Genomic DNA, 21,817 nt, shown 5'->3' with positions numbered 1-21,817 from the left:
TTTTGCAATTAATTCATCTCTTCTACGTATTTCTCTATTGTAAACTTTCTCTTTCAGAGTGTTTCATAAGTGAAAATCTAAAGGGGTAACGTCAAGTGACCTAGAGGGCCAAGAAACTGACCCCCATGACCAATCCATTGTTGGGGATAATGTCTATTAAGGGGCAATTCTACTTTGTAGGCAAAAAAAAAAGATGTTTCTTTGTGATTTTTTTTTGCGGGCTATTAAAGAGCGATTAATTCCGAGTTTTGTGGATATATTTTTCTAAAAATTTTAATGGGAGATTCTAGAGACCAAAATAGGACGAAAATCAAGAATACTAATTTGTTGATGGAGACGTCGTTAAAAAGTTATTAACGTTTAAAGTTTCGCCCTTACTGAATTTTTCTCTCGAAAATGCGTAGGATTTCGGGGGTATGTCTATTCACCAAAAATTATTGTAATTGACCTCTGCAACTGAAAATATTTTTTTCAGAACGATTTGAAACTTTTCATTTTCACTGAAAAATTTAGGTTACCCTTGTCAATTTTTCTTAAATATTTGTTTCCAATTTTCAGTAATTTTGTTTAACGATGTATAGAAAACTTGTTTAATACTTTTCTGTAGGTACCCATGAGCTCTACTTCAGAAAAAAGTTTCATTGAAATGTATTCCTTATTCTAGTAGTTATGGTCGTTTGAAAATTGGACCATTTTTATGGGGGTTTTCTCAACTTTACGGGGTCAAGGAATAATTTTTCCAATATTCTTAGAATTTCTACACATTCTACACTAAAATACGCGTTGTTTGCCGTTTTAAACATTAAAATCGTCCAATCCGTTCAGGAGTTATGACATTTTAAAGATACGCATGAAATTTCAGAGAAGCTTTCCATCCTCGCATTCGATTTTCTATAAGTAATTTTTTTCTCGAAAATGCGTAGGATTTCGAGGCTATGTGTAATGATCAAAAATGATTACAATCGAGCCCTGCAATCGAAAATAATTTTTCCAGAATGATTTGAAATTTTTTTTTCGTCGCAAAATTTCAGTAGCTACCCCCCGTCGATTTTTCTTAAAAATTCGTATTTCATTTTTCATAAATTTGTTTGACGCCCTACAGAAAAGTTGGCTAATACTTTTCTGTAGGTACCCATGAGCTCTACTTCAGAAAAAAGTTTCATTGAAATGTATTCACTATTCTAGGAGTTATGGTCGTTTGAAAATTGGACCATTTTTATGAGGTTTTTCTAATTTTACGAGGTCAAGGAATAACTTTCCCAATATTCTTAGAATTTCTACGTATTCTACACTAAAATACGCGTTGCTCGCTTTTTTAAACATTAAAATTGTCCAATCCATTCAAGAGTTATGATGTTTTAAAGAATCGCATGAAATTTCAGGGAAGCATTTCAGAGCCTGAAATTATATTTTCAGTAAGGAATTTTTTTCTCAAAAGTGCGTGAGATTTCGGGGATATGTCTATTCGCCAAAAATAATTGTAATCGACCCCCGCAACCAAAAATAATTTTTTTAGAATGATTTGAAATATTTTAATTTCATCGAAAAGTTTTACACCTTCTCGAATTTTTTTCTCGAAACTGTATAGAATTACGAGGGTATGACTATTCACCAAAAATGATTGTATTGGATCCCCGTAACCGAAAATAATTTTTTTAGAACGATTTGAAACTTTCCATTTTCACTGAAAAATTTAGGCAGCTGACCTTGTCAATTTTTCTTAAATATTTGATTTAAGTTTTAGTAATTTTGTTTAACGATGTATAGAAAAGTTGTTTAATACTTTTTTATAGTTGCCCGTGCCCTCTACTTCAGAAAAAAGTTTCATTGAAATGTATTCCCTATTCTAGGAGTTATGGTCGTTTGAAAATTGAACCATTTTTATGGGGTTTTTCTAATTTTACGAGGTCAAGGAACAACTTTCCCAATATTCTTAGAATTTCTACGTATTCTACACTAAAATACGCGTTGCTCGCTTTTTTAAACATTAAAATTGTCCAATCCGTTCAAGAGTTATGATGTTTTAAAGAATCGCATGAAATTTCAGGGAAGCATTTCTCTTCTCACATTACAATTTTGGTAAAGAATTTTTTTCTCGAAACGGAGTAGGTATTTCGGGGGTGTGTCTATTCACCAAAAATTATTGTTAATCGACCCTCACAACCGAAAATAATTTTTCCAAAACGATTTGAAATTCTTTTCCCCATCGAAAAATTTCACATTTTCTCGAATTTTTTTCTAGAAAGTGAGTAGAATTTCGAGGGTATGTGTAACGACCAAGAATGATTGTAATTGACCCCCGCAACCGAAAATAATTTTTCCAGAACGATTTCAAATTTTTTAACTTAATTGTTAATAACTTTTTAACGAAGCCTCCGTCAAGAAATTGATATTCATGATTTTCGTCTTATTTTGACCTCTAGAATCTCCTATTAAAATTTTTCCAGAGGTGGCTAAACACCCTGTAAATTGTATAGCATTAACGGGGGGATGAACGCTATTCCTGGAAAACGTAGCCCTTTTCAGAAAATGGTTTTCTAACGAGAATAAGCCATAGTTGTTAAGAGGATTCTAAAAATACTGCGAAAATTCAACATAAATTGCCGATAAATAATATTTACAAATTCAGTAACTTTAAATATGGAGTCTAAAACCCGTCAAATTGTGTATAAATTTACATTAACCGGGGGATGAGCGCTATTCCTAGAAAACGTAGCCCTTTTCAGAACATGGTTTTCTAACGAGAACAGCCATAGTTTTTAAGAGGATTCTAAAAATACAGAAAATTCAACATAAATTGCTGACAAATAATATTTACAAATTCAGTAACATTAAGTATGGAATCTAAAACCCGTCAAATTGTGTATAAATATAGCATTAACGGGGGGATGAACACTATTCCTAGAAAACGTAGCCCTTTTCAGAACATGGTTTTCTAACGAGAATAGCCATAGTTTTTAAGAGGATACTAAAAATACAGAAAATTCAACATAAATTGCTGACAAATAATATTTACAAATTCAGTAACTTCAAGTATGGAATCTAAAACCTGCCAAATTATGTATAAATGTAGCATTAACGGGGGGATGAGCGCTTTCCTGGAAAACGTAGCCCTTTTCAGAAAATGGTTTTCTAACGAGAATAAACCATAGTTTTTAAGAGGATTCTAAAAATACTGCGAAAATTCAACATAAATTGCTGACAAATAATATTTACAAATTCAGTAACTTTAAATATGGAATCTAAAACCCGTCAAATTGTGTATAAATGTAGCATTAACCGGGGGATGAGCGCTATTCCTAGAAAACGTAGCCCTTTTCAGAACATGGTTTTCTAACGAGAATAAGCCATAGTTGTTAAGAGAATTCTAAAAATACAGAAAATTCAACATAAATTGCCGATAAATAATATTTACAAATTCAGTAACTTTAAATATGGAGTCTAAAACGTGTCAAATTGTGTATAAATGTAGCATTAACGGGGGGATGAGCGCTATTCCTAGAAAACGTAGCCCTTTTCAGAACATGGTTTTCTAACGAGAATAAGCCATAGTTGTTAAGAGGATTCTAAAAATACAGAAAATTCAACATAAATTGCTGACAAATAATATTTACAAATTCAGTAACATTAAGTATGGCGTCCAAAACCCGTCAAATTGTGTATAAATGTAGCATTAACCGGGGGATGGGCACTGTTCCTAGAAAACGTAGCCCCTTTCAGGAAATGGTTTTCTAACGAGAGTAGCCATAGTTTTTAAGATTCTAAAAATACCGCGGATCATGGTCTTCGGCCATGGGCAGAGCAACGATCGCTGTCTATGAATAACGAGAATATATAATATCTGTGTCGTAATGACCGATAACGATAATTGAATATTGATGGTTGGGCATCAATACGAGAGAAGAGTTTTTGCGTTTTTCCGTCCAGCGGAGCAATTTACCGAGCATTCCGTGGTAAGAGTAAACATCGCGCCCCGGTTATTAATATTATTACTGCAACTATATGATCACCGAGGGGAACGCCATTACCTACTATCGTTATTATCGCCATTATCAGGAGATGATTTTCCAACCGCGGCAGCCTGTTATTTCCAGGGGATGCGCTCGACCCGCAGGAAGCACACGATTTTATCCTGGGAATTATTGAATTATTAGCGTCTCGTTAATAACCACGTCTGCTTGCAACTCTTGACTACAATGCGCGCCGCCAAGAGCGCACCTGACCGTAATAACCGAGCCTTCTAAACCGTTCACATCCGCGGTTGAACGGAACTTAACAGAAAATTAAAATGCACCGCCTTCGCCGTGGAAATTCCGCGATACCACGCACGAATCAAAGGGGAAGCTAGAATGGGACCTGCGCTCGCGGGACTCATCATTCAAAGGGGTCTCGTTTCTTCATTTTCCAACGTAGTGTCTTGCTAAGTCAATACACTTTTCCCAGCGACGCTGTAACCCTTTTAACCCTTCCAAATAGTAGTTGGTGTCTTGCCCTGCAAAATAGGCGTTTACGTATGAGATGACCTCCTCGTTCGATGGAAATCTCTGTCCTCCAAGCGATATTTTAAGCTTAGGAATGAGGGAAAAATCGCTGGGGGGCCAGATCTGATGAATACGGTGGATGATCAACCAATTCGAAACGCGATTCATAAATTTTGGTTGGTGCGTTGTCTTGATGGGACAGCACTTTCTTCTTCTTCAAATGCGCCCGTTTCTTTTGCCATTTCTGCCTTCAGCTTATCAAATAATGTTATTGTTTTATCTTTTTCAAGATAGTCGATGAACACAACTCCTCGTGCATCCCAAAAAATCGTCGCCATCGCCTTCACCTTTTTCAGAGCACGTTCACCCTTTGCAGTCCACTTTTTTTACTGATTTTTCGTCTCGGGAGTCTAGTGGTGGATTCAAGCTTCATCGACAGTTATGAATCGGTTCAAATAATCTTAAACCGCTCCAACAGAACCTTGCAAATGTTCATTCGATTGCACTTTTGGTCAAAAGTGAGCAAGCGCGGATAGCTTACACATGTCAAGACAAATGCGTTCTTTTGATGTGCCTGTAGCCTCTGCTATCTCTCTAAGCTTGATTCGACAGTCGTCCAGTACCATTTTGCGAACATTTTCGACGTTTTTGGCCGCTCCAAACGCTCATCATCAGCCAAGCTGGTACGACCACGTTTAAATTCAGCTGCCCCTCTTTTCACGGTGGCATAAACAGCGTCGATCTCGGTTTTAATTTGCGCAGGCATATTGCCTTTCAAATACAAGTATTTTATCACGAACGATACTCGATTTTTTCCACCTTTACAAAAATACTGACATCGACTGACAGAAACGACTGCCAAACAACAACTGAGCGTCCAAAATTGCTGGAATTTTCACAGTCATCTGCCAAAACACATACTATTGTACTGTCAGAATGGTTTCGACGAGAAACACCACCTTCGTGACGAGGCTCAAAACTTTTCAGACGACCCTCGTGATATACATTTTTACAGAGACTTATCCCATGCGGAGTTGCCATTTTTATAGCGATATTTGGTAGAAACTATTTTTTATAATTATGGAACAACAGTATTGAAATTTTGCACAGGTATTTGATCATGTATTTAGATAATGCAGTTAAATTTCTTTATTATTGTCTTTATTGTGGCACACTTATGTTGTTTTAGGCTGTTTATATTTTACAGTGCGCCATAAGGTGTCTTTTAGTTTTAAACATGATCTAATTCCAAAATGCGTGCAAAATTCTGTCTCTCTTACTTCTAGTTCTTTTGCTATTATAGTGCAAGCTTCAGGCTTGCTAGGGTGTACTTTAATTTCTTTATTCGTAAGTATTTTCAGGTGAAACTCATTCTTTGCTATTTTATTTAACAGTGCCCTACGTGAAGCTATGTATTCTAGTCTGTTGATAAATATTGGGGGCATTTCATGTTGTTTATTTTGCATTATGTCTGAGTCGACGTTGTTCCTGATGGTTCTGGTGTTGTTGCTATTGCTGCTCTCTTCTGCTAGTAGCTGGTGTTTGTTTTTGGTTTCGGAAACGCTACTTAACTAGTAGCTTGATTTGCGTTCTTTTAGGCTGTTTATATTTTACAGTGCGCCATAAGGTGTCTTTTAGTTTTAAATATGATCTAATTCCATGGCTTTGATCGTATTGTAGCGTTACTGCAGAAGCGTGGTATGTTTGTAGCGTGATCTGTTAATAATTCTGCGACTCTTCGTGTTCGTAGCTTGGTTGGTAGCTGCTGCTCCTATTTGACACTTTTTTGCTTTTCAGTTACCGCGGGTTAGAACCGTATTTCTCAAACAGCACGGATATCTTTCATAATTGATCGAATGCCCTGATAGGATGAGAAGATAATATTGAAGACAGATTTAAGTATGATCATTAGTAATATTTAAATAAGTACCTTAACTAATATAAAATTACTCGCAGCAGTTTTCAATAATACAATTTTCAAAACTCATTGACGTAGTAAATTGCAGTTTTAACATACCTTTTCATAGATTTGATGTTATATTTATCTAACATCCAAAAGAAAAATGGTCCATAGAGAATGTTTGATAATCATAATTTTTAAATAAGTAGCTTAATCCATTTCTGACTGTTGACTAATATAAAATTACTCGTAGCAGTTTTCAATAATACATTTTTCAAAACTCATTGACGTAGTAAATTGCAGTTTTAACATACCTTTTCATAGATTTGATGTTATATTTATCTAACATCCAAAAGAAAAATGGTCCATAGAGAATGTTTGATAATCATAATTTTTAAATAAGTACCTTAATCCATTTCTGACTGTTGACTAATATAAAATTACTCGTAGCAGTTTTCAATAATACATTTTTCAAAACTCATTGACGTAGTAAATTGCAGTTTTAACATACCTTTTCATAGATTTGATGTTATATTTATCTAACATCCAAAAGAAAAACAGTCCATAGAGAATGTTTGATAATCATAATTTTTAAATAAGTACCTTAATCCATTTCTGACTGTTGACTAATATAAAATTACTCGTATCAGTTTTCAATAATACAATTTTCAAAACTCATTGACGTAGTAAATTGCAGTTTTAACATACCTTTTCATAGATTTGATGTTATATTTATTTAACATCCAAAAGAAAAATGGTCCATAGAGAATGTTTGATAATTATAATTTTTAAATAAGTACCTTAATCCATTTCTGACTGTTGACTAATATAAAATTACTCGTATCAGTTTTCAATAATACAATTTTCAAAACTCATTGACGTAGTAAATTGCAGTTTTAACATACCTTTTCATAGATTTGATGTTATATTTATCTAACATCCAAAAGAAAAATGGTCCATAGAAAATGTTTGATAATCATAATTTTTAAATAAGTACCTTAATCCATTTCTGACTGTTGACTAATATAAAATTAATTACTCGTAGCAGTTTTCAATAATACAATTTTCAAAACTCATTGACGTAGTAAATTGCATTTTTAACATACCTTTTCATAGATTTGATGTTACATTTATCTAACATCCAAAAGAAAAATGGTCCATAGAAAATGTTTGATAATCATAATTTTTAAATAAGTACCTTAATCCATTTCTGACTGTTGACTAATATAAAATTACTCGTATCAGTTTTCAATAATACAATTTTCAAAACTCATTGACGTAGTAAATTGCAGTTTTAACATACCTTTTCATAGATTTGATGTTATATTTATCTAACATCCAAAAGAAAAATGGTCCATAGAGAATGTTTGATAATCATAATTTTTAAATAAGTACCTTAATCCATTTCTGACTGTTGACTAATATAAAATTACTCGTATCAGTTTTCAATAATACAATTTTCAAAACTCATTGACGTATTAAATTGCAGTTTTAACATACCTTTTCATAGATTTGATGTTATATTTATCTAACATCCAAAAGAAAAATGGTCCATAGAGAATGTTTGATAATCATAATTTTTAAATAAGTACCTTAATCCATTTCTGACTGTTGACTAATATAAAATTACTCGTAGCAGTTTTCAATAATACAATTTTCAAATCTCATTGACGTAGTAAATTGCATTTTTAACATACCTTTTCATAGATTTGATGTTATATTTATCTAACATCCAAAAGAAAAATGGTCCATAGAGAATGTTTGATAATCATAATTTTTAAATAAGTACCTTAATCCATTTCTGACTGTTGACTAATATAAAATTACTCGCAGCAGTTTTCAATAATATAATTTTCAAAATTCATTGACGTAGTAAATTGCAGTTTTAACATACCTTTTCATAGATTTGATGTTATATTTATCTAACATCCAAAAGAAAAATGGTCCATAGAGAATGTTTGATAATCATAATTTTTAAATAAGTACCTTAATCCATTTCTGACTGTTGACTAATATAAAATTACTCGTATCAGTTTTCAATAATACAATTTTCAAAACTCATTGACGTAGTAAATTGCATTTTTAACATACCTTTTCATAGATTTGATGTTATATTTATCTAACATCCAAAAGAAAAATGGTCCATAGAGAATGTTTGATAATCATAATTTTTAAATAAGTACCTTAATCCATTTCTGACTGTTGATTAATATAAAATTACTCGTAGCAGTTTTCAATAATACAATTTTCAAAACTCATTGACGTAGTAAATTGCAGTTTTAACATACCTTTTCATAGATTTGATGTTATATTTATCTAACATCCAAAAGAAAAATGGTCCATAGAGAATGTTTGATAATTATAATTTTTATAATATTGGTGTTTTACTAATTTAATTATCAGTGTATAATACTTGAACGTATCTATAGGAAACTTTTGACCCTTTATTTACAATTATTCCATGTACCTAGAAAAGTGTTTGACGAAATGTTCTTTCTGTCGTCGAAATGGGGAAAAATTGTTAGCATTAACAGTAATTACATTGTAAATTAAATGTTAATAACTTGCTTTATGCATCGTAATATTCTACATAGATATCTTCGTCTAATCTCTACGACAGTTTGTGGCACGTTTATGGCCGCACGATGGCGCTTTACGTTGGAATGTTGGTCCACCGTAGGGGAACCCCCAAGTAAAGCTCGCCAGTCGGTCGCGGGGAATTCTCGTGCATGTGTATCACTATCGAAACAGTTTTATAAAACATCTCTTCTTTGCTATCTTTATAATTTCGCTGTATAGTTCATTAGACCTGAAGAAATTACATTTTATATTACTATCGGACCACATTTATTATTATTTTGGCAATTGCACATAATTCACGATATGGTATATGGTTGCCACGATTCGTGTGGTTGATAAATAAAAATTACTTATCGAAATTCTAATGTGAGGACGAAAAAGCTTCCCTGAAAATGCGAATCTTTAAAACATCATAATTCCTGAACGGATTGGACGATTTTAATTTTCAAAAACGCAAACGATGCGTATTTAGATGAAGAATATATAAAAATTCCAAAAATATTTCGAAAAGTTGATCCTTGGCCTAGTAAACTGAGAAAAACCCCATAAAAATGGTCCAATTTTCAAATGTTCGTAACTCCTACAATAGTGGATATATTTAAATGAAACTTTTTTTTCAAGTAGGTCTCATGATTACCTAGAAAAAACTATTAAACAACTTTTCTGTATAGCGTCAAACAAATTTATGAAAAATGAAAAACGAATTTTTAAGAAACATCGACAGGGGGTAGCTACTGAAATTTTTCGACGAAAAAAAAAATTTCAAATCATTCTGGAAAAATTATTTTCGGTTGCAGGGGTCAATTACAATCATTTTTGGTCATTCGACATACCCTCGAAATCCTAATCATTTTCTACAGAAAAATTCGGGAAGGTGTGAAATTTTTCGACGGAAAAAGAAAAATTTCAAATCGTTCTGGAAAAATTATTTTCTGTTGCAGGGGTCAATTACAATCATTTTTGATCAATACACATACCTCCGAAATCCTACCCATTTTCTATAGAAAAATTCGGGAAGGTGTGAAATTTTTCGACGGAAAAAGAAAAATTTCAAATTATTTTGGAAAAATTATTTTCGATTGCGGGGGTCAATTACAATAATTTTTGGTGAATAGACATACCCCCGAATTCCTGCGCATTTTCGAGAAAAAAATTCAATACTGTCGGAACTTTAAACGTTAATAACTTTTTAAGAAAGTCTCCATCAACAAATCAATTGTTAATCAATTTTAAATATTATTTTTGAACAACTTATGTTGAATCTGATCGATGCATTGGCCCTAATACATATTCTAATTAAAAGAAAAATCGTATTTCAAGGTAATCGTCAACATGAAAGGTATCGATAAATATACGTGCTATCAATGCCTGTAAATCTAGTGTTAAGAACTTGTAACGAGTCAGATTCGTCATTGTACAGCAAGGGGTTAATGTTAAGCGAGCTTATAAAATTAACAGCATTAATAAACAAAGAAGAAGATTCGGAGTTGAAATTTACAAAATTTTGATTCCAATAAATGTCCTGAGAGGTCGATGACCCACGTATTGTGTTTGCTAAACGAAAGGTATTAGATAAGTGGATCGACTATCAAATTCGATTTTTCCCGCAGTCCTCTGCTGGTCGCATGGAATCTAGATTTAGATTTCGATCTCGATTACGAGAATCGCCGGGGAGACTGTCGCGGCCATTGTTTCAGGTTACCCCTTTCGAAAGGTACGGCTGCGCCCATATGCAACCACGCCCTTCGAGCTTTTTTGCGATTTAATTAGGGGTATGAAACGAAATTACCAGAACCACACCTCCGCTAATCCCTCCACCATCACCTCGATCAATGCACCAACGTTCGTGGTCGACTTGCTATTCGCATTTAATGGCGTATTTCATTTTTTTTTCAATTGGAATTCTTTGTACGGAATTTCTTTTTTAAATTCCTAACAAACTCTGAATGTTCCACGTACGAAACTGGAACGTAAGAATCGTGGAAAAACCTATCAGTGGTATTTTTAAACTTACCATGTATTATAAAATTACGAATATTTAATATTCATTGATATAAAAAAATATTTTTATCTAGAATGGTAATCCATGGACGCAGTAAAAAGAATTTTAAATCTACCGAAAAGGGATGTTTCTTCAGTAAAAGAAAATTACACATTTTTATACTGTTTATTAATATTTAATTTACAAGGTAATTGCTATTTATGTTAACAACTTCTTCCCGAAAATAATTTTTCCAAAACAATTTGAAATTTTTTTTTTCCGTCGAAAAAGTTCACACCTTCTCGAATTTTTTTCTCGAAAGTGTGTAGGATTTCGGGGATATGTGTAATGACCAAAAACGATTGTAATTGACCCCCACAACCGAAAATAATTTTTCCAAAACGATTTCAAATTTTTTTTTTTTCCGTCCAAAAAATTTCACACCTCGAATTTTTTTCTAGAAAGTGGGTTGGATTTCGAAAGTATGTCTATTCACCAAAAATAATTGTAATTGACCCCCGCAACCAGAAATAATTTTTTTAAACGATTTGAAATTTTTTTTTCCGTCCAAAAAATTTCACATCTTTTCGAATTTTTTTCTAGAAAGTGGGTAGGATTTCGGAAGTATGTCTATTCACCAAAAATGATTATAATTGACACCCGTAACCGAAAATAATTTTTCCAAAACGATTTCAAATTTTTTTTTCTGTCGAAAAATTTCACACCTTCTCGAATTTTTTTCTCCAAAATGCGTAGGATTTCGGGGGTATGTGTAATGACCAAAAATGATTGTAATTAACCCCCGTAACCGAAAATAATTTTTCGAAAACGATTTCAAATTTTTTTTTCCGTCGAAAAATTTCACACCTTCTCGAATTTTTTTCTCCAAAATGCGTAGGATTTTAGGGGTATATGTAATGACCTAACATGATTGTAATTGACCTCCGCAACCGGAAATAATTTTTTTAAAACGATTTGAAATTTTTTTTTTCCGTCCAAAAAATTTCACACCTTCTCGAATTTTTTTCTAGAAAATGCGTAGGATTTTGGGGGTATATGTAATGACCAAAAACGATTGTAATTGACTCCTGCAACCGAAAATAATTTTTCCAGAACGATTTGAAATTTTTTTTTTTTTTTTTGTCCAAAAAATTTCACACTTTCTCGAATTTTTTTCTAGAAAGTGCGTAGGATTTCGGGGGTATGTGTAATGACCAAAAATGATTATAATTGACCTCCGTATCCGAAAATAATTTTTCCAGAACGATTTGAAATTTTTGAATTTAATTGTTAATAACTTTTTAACGAAGCTTTCATCAGCAAATTGACATTCTTGATTTTCGTCTTATTACTTCTAGAATCCCCCATTAAAATTTTTCCTAAGGGTGGTCAAACACCTTCTCGATCCAATTTTATTTACAGCAGATGAAATATTGGATTTATTTACGAAAGAAAAAATTTAATAATTTACATCGTTGCTAAATGTTGGTCGTAAAATGTATGTTGAAAAAAAACATGCGTTGTAAGAAATTTGACTGATACTTCGTACTAAAGATTTTACTCCGGTATTAATTCTCATTGAAATTGATGTTTTTCTCGATGAAATTTATGTTAAATACTTTCGTTCTCTTAGGAAGGATTTCGCCGGCGATCCAGCGAATCTCAACACGATTTTCCCACGATAAATGCATCAATAATTCAAGCACTGGCTCGGCAAAAAGAGCCGCGTTGCATTAAATAATAATTCGCTGGCTTCATCAAGGATCTCCGGTAGCCTTTTTGCCTTGGCAGTGGTTCGCCATTATTTGTCCATTCGCATTTTTAATATTTCCGATTCGAATATATTAATACGCCGTCTGACAACGGTCGGATTCTCTTCGTGGCTTCCTTGCTTAACAAAACATCCAGAATACCATGATTAGGTAAATTCCAAAAAATGATACTCCACTTACTACTCCTTGTTTTTACTACGAATCATCTTTAACAAATATTCGTACGTTTTTACGATTAGTTTTCAATAATTACTGCTATCCCTAATTTTACGATTTCCTACTGTTGTAAATTTCTCCCTTTAGACAAATTTTAAGATTAAAACAGTCGGATGTAATTCAGACAAATGTGATTTAACTAAAATCTCGACACGATGGATCTTTACTGTTTAATTGCAAAAATGCTCGTGCTTCTTGATTTTCAAGTCATAAAACAGAATAGAACTGGGTAAAATGTTCTTAATATTTTAACTGGATTAACAGTGTTAACAAATGTGTCCTTTTTGTGATTGGAGTTGTTATTTACAGATAAAATGTTTTTCAATATATTTCCAATTGGATTTATGTTGTAATTCGATGAAGAACCTGTACGGTACTTTTAACATTAATAATGTTCAATCAGAGGCAAATGAACAGGTAAAATTGAAAAAAATATACATTCTTAATTTATTGCAGACGTAAATTGATGGAAATTAATTGTCAGCGCACAGAGAATTAAAAGAAAAATACGATATGTGAATACTTATTAATTTACGGATTAAAGAGTAGGCTTGAGTGTCTTTTGTATTTACATCATAAATAAAAAAGAATAAAAATTAATTGGAACGTCGCCCTATACATCTATCTGTACATTAAACGAGATAATAATTGTTTAATAAATCAAAATTAGTTGAAATTAACCATAGTGTTACTTAATATACAAAGTGTTAAAGAAAAGTGTTTCAAAACTTTAAGGACTTACAGTACCCAGCGTGAGGAGTAAAAAATGACCAATCAACATAGATCCAAAAGTAAATCATTTCGACGAAAAATTGACTTTTAGTATCTAACAATCTAAACTGATTTAAAAGTATGTTCAAAATTGTCAACATAAGATTATCAGACTAGCATCAAGAAAGCTTACTTCATAGACTCAAACGTAATACGAACTTTCTTCGTCACATTAAGGAGGTATCTAGACCTGATTTTTTTTTTAATGATAGATAGGCTGTTTTGTACTGAGACTTTGTAGATATATTTATTCATCTTCTAAGATTGTACAATATTTTTTTCATGGAAAAATATTAAAAATCGTGGGAATTGTAACTTGTTATTTAATGGCTCTTCTGGAAAAGGTGCTCCAATGGCTTCCAGGATTCCAGATAATTTGAAACAGAGGGGGTTAAAGTATCTTCATAAGGAAGGTTGTAGTTATAGCAGGAACCAGGGAGAAGTCGAAATCCTGATCAATAAAGAAATGGCGACGCTTCAAGTTTCGAATTTCTATTTGTTAATCGTTCGTTTGTCTTTAGCGTATCGAAAAAAATAGTAAAACTCAATATTTTTTTAAATCTCCAGTTCCAGCTATAAAGGCGTGTCTGCTGAATATTCTCTCCAAATTTGAAGTCAATCTGTTTGCTAGATCTTGAAATATCATGTAAGCCAGTTTAAATGCGTTTTTTTAAACAAGAAGCTATAACTCTCGCAATTTTTAATATTTTTTGATGAAAAAAATACTGTACATACCTATAAGACGAATAAATATTTCTGCAAAATGTCACTACAAAACAACCTACCTGTCGTTAAAAGAAAAAAATCACAAAAAACGGTCGAAGAAATGACAGGCTAGACAGTAATACTCCCTTAAGGAGGTATTGCTGCCTAGACTGTCAATGTCACGGCCCCTTTTGTGATTTTTTTTTTTAATGATAGATAGGCTGTTTTGTACTGAGACTTTGTAGATATATTTATTCATCTTCTAAGCATGTACAATATTTTTTTCATGGAAAAATATTAAAAATCGTGGGAATTGTAACATCTTATTTAATGGCTCTTTTGAAAAAGGTGCTCCAATGGCTTCCAGGATTCCAGATAATTTGAAACAGAGGGGGTTAAAGTATCTTCATGAGGAAGGTTGTAGTTATAGCAGGAACTAGGGAGAAGTCGAAATCCTGATAAATAAAGAAATGGCGACGCTTCAAGTTTCGAATTTCTATTTGTTAATCGTTCGTTTGTCTTTAGCGTATCGAAAAAAATAGTAAAACTCAATATTTTTTTAAATCTCCAGTTCCAGCTATAAAGGCGTGTCTGCTGAATATTCTCTCCAAATTTGAAGTCAATCAGTTTGCTAAATCTTGAAATATCATGTAAGACAGTTTAAATGCGTTTTTTTAAACAAGAAGCTATAACTCTCGCAATTTTTAATATTTTTTGATGAAAAAAATACTGTACATACCTATAAGACGAATAAATATATCTGCGAAATGTCACTGCAAAACAACCTACCTGTCGTTAAAAGAAAAAATCACAAAGAAAGGTCGAAGAAATGACAGGCTAGACAGTAATACTCCCTTAAGGAGGTATTGCTGCCTAGACTGTCAATGTCACGGCCCCTTTTGTGATTTTTTTTTTAATGATAGATAGGCTGTTTTGTACTGAGACTTTGTAGATATATTTATTCATCTTCTAAGCACGTACAATATTTTTTTCATGGAAAAATATTAAAAATCGTGGGAATTGTAACTTCTTATTTAATGGCTCTTCTGAAAAAGGTGCTCCAATGGCTTCCAGGATTCCAGATAATTTGAAACAGAGGGGGTTAAAGTATCTTCATAAGGAAGGTTGTAGTTATAGCAGGAACCAGGGAGAAGTCGAAATCCTGATAAATAAAGAAATGGCGACGCTTCAAGTTTCGAATTTCTATTTGTTAATCGTTCGTTTGTCTTTAGCGTATCGAAAAAAATAGTAAAACTCAATATTTTTTTAAATCTCCAGTTCCAGCTATAAAGGCGTGCCTGCTGAATATTCTCTCCAAATTTGAAGTCGATCGGTTTGCTAGATCTTGAAATATCATGTAAGACAGTTTAAATGCGTTTTTTTAAACATGAAGCTATAACTCTCGCAATTTTTAATATTTTTTGATGGAAAAAATACTGCACATACCTATAAGACGAATAAAAATTTCTGCAAAATGTCACTGCAAAACAACCTACCTGTCGTTAAAAAAAAAATCACAAAGAAAGTCATTCTTCTGTTGCAATGCAAAGTTCACATCTACGAGTCATTGATCGACGTGTGTACATCTGTAAGTATTCCTCCCAAATCTCGTATTGTTTGACGCGCATTTTCTATTCATTCTCGTTATTCTCCTACATTATTTATGAGTGATGAATAGTCTAAGAAAGTGCATTTGTGCCATTTCCATGTTTGAATAATGAACAACGCTTGAATAACGCTTTCTCTTAGTCACGTTCAACGTTAAATGAAAACTGAACATGCGTGTTACTTATCGAGTCCACGATGTAAACTTTGTTGATGGTAGTCTAATAATCTTGTGTTGACAACCTTGAACGTACTTTTAAATCAATTTCTCTATTTACTCTGATAAGGGACCATCCCCAGGTGTAAATCTCCAATTTTGATGAAACTTCGCAATTATGTAGTTCTCATAAATCTATTAGACACGTATTTTTTTGTAGCTGCTAATATTCACTTTAAGGGGTTGAAATCAGCCCCCAAAGTTGGGGGTTCAAACATACTTTGTTGAATATCACGGAAACTATTAGAGATAGGGATGTGCTTCAAATGGATGAAATTTATGTTTTTAAACGACGAATTTGATGGTGTAAAGAGATTTGCAAAACTTTTATTTGTTTAAACAATATGTTAAAAAATAGCACATTTTTTTATTTTTCTCGTTGGATATTAATGATTTTCTTTTCTCCATTTGTACAGAGAAACTACACATCCATGTACAAAATACGGATAAATTGGAATTTTGATTTTTTCACAATAAAGAAAGATATTATATTTGTAATTTTTTTCGTATTTCGTGTTGTACGAATTACCAGATTGCATACAGGGTGTTCGGCTACCCATGGGAAAAATTTTAATGGGAGATTCTAGAGGCCAAAATAAGACGAAAATCAAGAATACGAATTTGTTTATTGAGGCTTCGTTAACAAGTTATAGAAACATTTCCGGCCACACAGTATATTTTCGGTAATGAATTTTTTTCTCGAAAGTACGTAGGATTTCGGGAGTATGTGTATCCACCAAAAATGATTGTAATTGAGTCCCTCAACCAAAAATAATTTTTCCACAACGATTTGAAATTTTTCAATTTTGGTCAAAAATATGAGCATCTATCGATTTTTCTTAAAAATTCGTTTTTCATTTTTAGTAATTTTGTTTGATGCTCTACCAAAAAGTTGTCTAATACTTTTTTGTAGGTACTCATGAGCTCTGCTCCAGAAAAAAGTTTCATTGCAATATGTTCACTATTGTAGGAGTTATGGCCGTTTGAAAATTGAACCATTTTTATGGGGTTTTTCACATTTTACGGAATCAAGGAGCAACTTTTTCAATATTGTTAGAATTTCTATATATTCTCCATCAAAATACGCGTCGTTTGCCGTTTGAAACGTTAAAATCCGTCAATCCGTTTAGAAATTATGACGTTTTAAAGATTCGCATGAAAATTCGAGCAGACATTTTTCACCAGAAATTATAATTTCGGTACTGAATTTATTTCTCGAAAATGTGTAGGATTTCGGGGGTGTGTGTAATGACAAAAAATAATTGCAATTGACCCCTGCAACCGAAAATAATTTTTCTAAAACGATTTGAAACTTTTCAATTTTGTCAACAAATTTGTACACTTATTGAATTTTTTTTCTCGAAAATGATTAAGAATTTGAGGATATGTCTATTCACCAAAAATAATTATAATTAACCCCTGCAATCGAAAATAATTTTTCTAGAATGGTTTGAAATTTCCTTTTTTCGACGACAAACAGCAGCTTATACTCTGTCGATTTTTCTTAAAAATTCGTTTTCGATTTTTAATAAATTTGTTTGACCGGCTACAGAAATTTTGTCTAATACTTTTTTGTAGCTACCCATGAGTTCTGCTTCAGGAAAAAGTTTCATTGAAATAGATTTACTATTGTAAGAGTTATGGTCGTTTGAAAATTTAGGCACCTACACCCTGTCGATTTTTCTTAAAAATTCGTTTTCGATTATTAATAAATTTGTTTGCCACCCTATAGAAAAGTTGTCTAATACTTTTTTGTAGATACCCAGGAGCTCTGCTTCAGGAAAAAGTTTCATTGAAATAGATTTACTATTGTAGGAGTTATGGCCGTTTGAAAATTTAGGCACCTACACCCTGTCGATTTTTCTGTAAAATTCGTTTTTCGTTTTTAATAAATTTGGTTGGCGCTGTACAGAAAAGTTATTTAATACTTTTTTACAGGTATGTATGAACTCTAGTTTCCCTCAAAATTTCAATGAAATATGTTCACTATTGTAGGAGTTATGGCCGTTTGAAAATTGATCCATTTCTATGGGGTTTTTCTCACTTCACGGTTTAAGGAACAACCTTTCGAATATTCTTGGAATTTCTACATATTCTTCACTAAAATACGCGTAGTTTGCTTTTTTAAACATTAAAATCGTCCCATCCGTTCAGAAATTATGACGTTTTAAAGATTCGCACGAAATTTCGGGGTAACATTTCTGGCCAGAAATGATATTTTTGATATAGAATTTTTTCTCTCGAAAGTGGTTAGGATTTCGAGGGTATGCCTATTGACCAAAAACGATTGTAATTGCCCCGTGTAACTAAATATAATTTTTTTAGTATGATTTGAAATTTTTTAATTTAATTGTTAATAACTTTTTAACGAAGTCTCAGTCAAGAAATTGATATTCTTGATTTTCGTCTTATTTTAGCCTCTAGAATCTCCCATTAAAATTTTGTCCCAGGGGGTGGTCGAACACCCTGTATAAGTATATTTGATGTTTTCGTACTCGACACTTTCTTTTAGAGTTAAATAAATATTATATATATATTAATCCAAATTCAATATATTACAAATCATGTGAATCATGTCAACTAGAATAATAACAGACAATCAGTAACACTTTGGTTACTAATGAAATTACTTCACTATAATTACGCGGCACTGATTATAAATTCATTTCCTAACACTTTCTCCATAAATTTTTATTCCGAAAACGCAAATCAATATTCAAACCAACTGTCCAAATAATGATGATTTGTTGATGAGGTCGGGATACGATATAATAAACTGTATACGAAATAATAAACTTAGATACAATAACCGAACAAAATGGAAATTTATATAAAAGTAAAAATATGGCTGCACAGAACTGATCTGTTTCACATGTGACGATGTATTGCGACGATCTTTACTGCTTCTCAGCAGGCGATGACCAGACATCCATCCAGTGCCTGAGAAACAATCTAGTCCATTTCTCTAACATGATTCAAGCCGATTTATCAATATTACAAAAGCGATGGAACATTTCTAACGATGTGTGGAATATAATACTCTAATACCTGGTCATCGACGCGGGGGTTAAAAAGTTCTTCGCCACCGGAATGTTTCAACGACTTTTCACTGCCCCCCTTCCATCTGTTGTTATTAATAATTCAAGGTGGAAAGGGGAAACGAAGTCGAGAAGCCCGCAAAAAGGCGCTCGCATGAAATAATAGTTTGGCCTCGGTCGTCTCTATCTCATTGGTCCGGTTCGATTCAGGGGCGGCTTCATTTGTATCGGGTCTGGAATAAATTCCGCGTGCGCGTTCTTTCGTGCCGTCGGCGACGGTTTTGGCGGGTTCCCCGAAAGCCGTGCACGCTCGTTCGGTAATTATATTCTGCAAAACTGCGAACCCTTCGTGCGCGGCGAGGGTGGCGAGCCGACCCGCAGACGCCACCCCCTGTCGCGGCCGGAAGTGACGCACATCCATCTTGGCCCGCGTGTCTGCCCTTGCACTTCCGTCCCGCGACGAAAGCCGGAAAAAGGGAGCTTTTCCCTAAGCCGGAGAAGCTGATTTTTCCTTCGGGAAGAACTCACTCGGAGCGTTAGCTCATTGCGTCAAACTCATTTCTTCGTCAACCGTTCGTCGATGATGGCGGGTCAATTTCGACCCGTATTCTGTCTTTGTCATCAGACGAGGGTCGTTCAATAAGTCCTTAGAAAAAGATAGAAAAACAAATTATTTTAGCTAGATTTTTTTCTTATTTTTCAGCATAATTTCCTTTTGGCTCTATACACTTTTCCAAGCGTTTCTCCGACTTTTTTAAGTCATCTAAAAAGTCAGATTTCTGAAGGTTCTCGAAATAGACATCTGTTTGGGTTGTACAATGTAACCATTGAAAAACACTAATAATGGGATACAAATTGGAATTATCAACTATACCCATTCTTGTGGTAATATGATTATCACAGAGAAGGATGTGAATTTCGTTTGTAAGTTGTGGTCGAGTGTTTGTATTTGTAAGAGAGCGCGAGCGACCGTACGTTAGGTCGAAGGAACAGTTCGAATTGAGGATTGACAGAGAGAGGATGGAAACATATGTGGGATAAAGACGAGTGAAAGTGAGAGAAAAGAAAAAGGAAAAATTATACACTTACATCAGTGGTTATTTGATTGTCTGTATCTTTTGTGTAGTGTGGTTGTTTTTTGTTAACAAATATATTCTCGTTCATATAACTCACAATTCTAGTGTGAGACATTGTACAATAATTGTTGTATACTGATCATTTGCAGACCATACTATGTATTGCTTTAAAATCACAATTGATACATTTTGAGAATACGAATAAAGGTTTTAACAATGTGTGACTATAACTAGTGAATTTGTAACTTCAGTATTGCTCTGTTAGAGAGAGTTAATTTAATTTTTGATTTCTAAAAGTTTTTCAAAGTTTTAATTTTAGGTTGCACTTTGAACTAACATGTTATACGAATAACCATTATGCCACTAAAAGGAAGTTCTTTTCGAAAATTTTAATGTATTTTTTCTGTTAGAGCTGCATTTAATAGAAAATTTCAACATATAAAAAGAAAAATTATCGTTCGTATTTACCTATATTACTTTTAAAGTCACTTAGACTGTGATAAACATATATGGGAAAAATTTTAATGGGAGATTCTAGAGGCCAAAATAAGACGAAAACCAAGAATACTAATTTGTTGATGGAGATTTCGTTAAGAAGTTATTAACGTTTAAAGTTACGCCAGTAATGAATTTTTTTCTAGAAAGTGGGTAGGATTTCGGGGGTAGGTCTATTCATAAAAAATTATTGTAATCGACCCCCGTAATCGAAAATAATTTTTCCAGAACGATTTGAAATTTTCTAATTTTGTCGAAAAATTTCACACCTTCTCGAATTTTTTTCTAGGAAATGAGTAGGATTTCGGGGATATGACTCTTCACTAAAAATAATTGTAATTGACACCTGCAGTCAAAAATATTTTTTTTAGAACGATTTGAAATTTCTTTTTTCGTCAAAAACTTTAAGCACATTCTCGAATTTTTTTCTAGGAAATGAGTAGGATTTCGGGGATATGACTCTTCACCAAAAATGATTGTAATCGACCCCCGTAATCGAAAATAATTTTTCCAGAACGATTTCAAATTTTTTAATTTTGTCGAAAAATTTCACACCTCGAATTTTTTTCTAGGAAATGAGTAGGATTTCGGGGATATGACTCTTCACCACAAATAATTGTAATTGACCCCTGCGGCCAAAAGTATTTTTTTTAGAACGATTTGAAATTTCTTTTTTTGTCGAAAAACTTAGGCACCTACCCCCTTGTCGATTTTTCTTAAAAAGTCGTTTTTGATATTTAGTAATTTTATTTGAAGCCCTACAGAAAAGTTGTGTAATAATTTTTTGTAGGTACTTATGAGCTCTACTTCAGGAAAAAGTTTCATTGAAATATATTCACTATTGTAGGAGTTATGGCTGTTTGAAAATTGGACCATTTTTATTGGGGTTTTCTCAGTTTACTGGTCCAAGGATCAACTTTTTGGAATTTCTACATATTCTTCATCTAATGTGATGATGATAATTCTTCAGTGGCTTTGCA

Source organism: Colletes latitarsis, chromosome 8 (genome assembly GCF_051014445.1).
Source record: "Colletes latitarsis isolate SP2378_abdomen chromosome 8, iyColLati1, whole genome shotgun sequence".
Classification (NCBI taxonomy): domain Eukaryota; kingdom Metazoa; phylum Arthropoda; class Insecta; order Hymenoptera; family Colletidae; genus Colletes; species Colletes latitarsis.
This window is presented reverse-complemented; position numbering follows the sequence as displayed.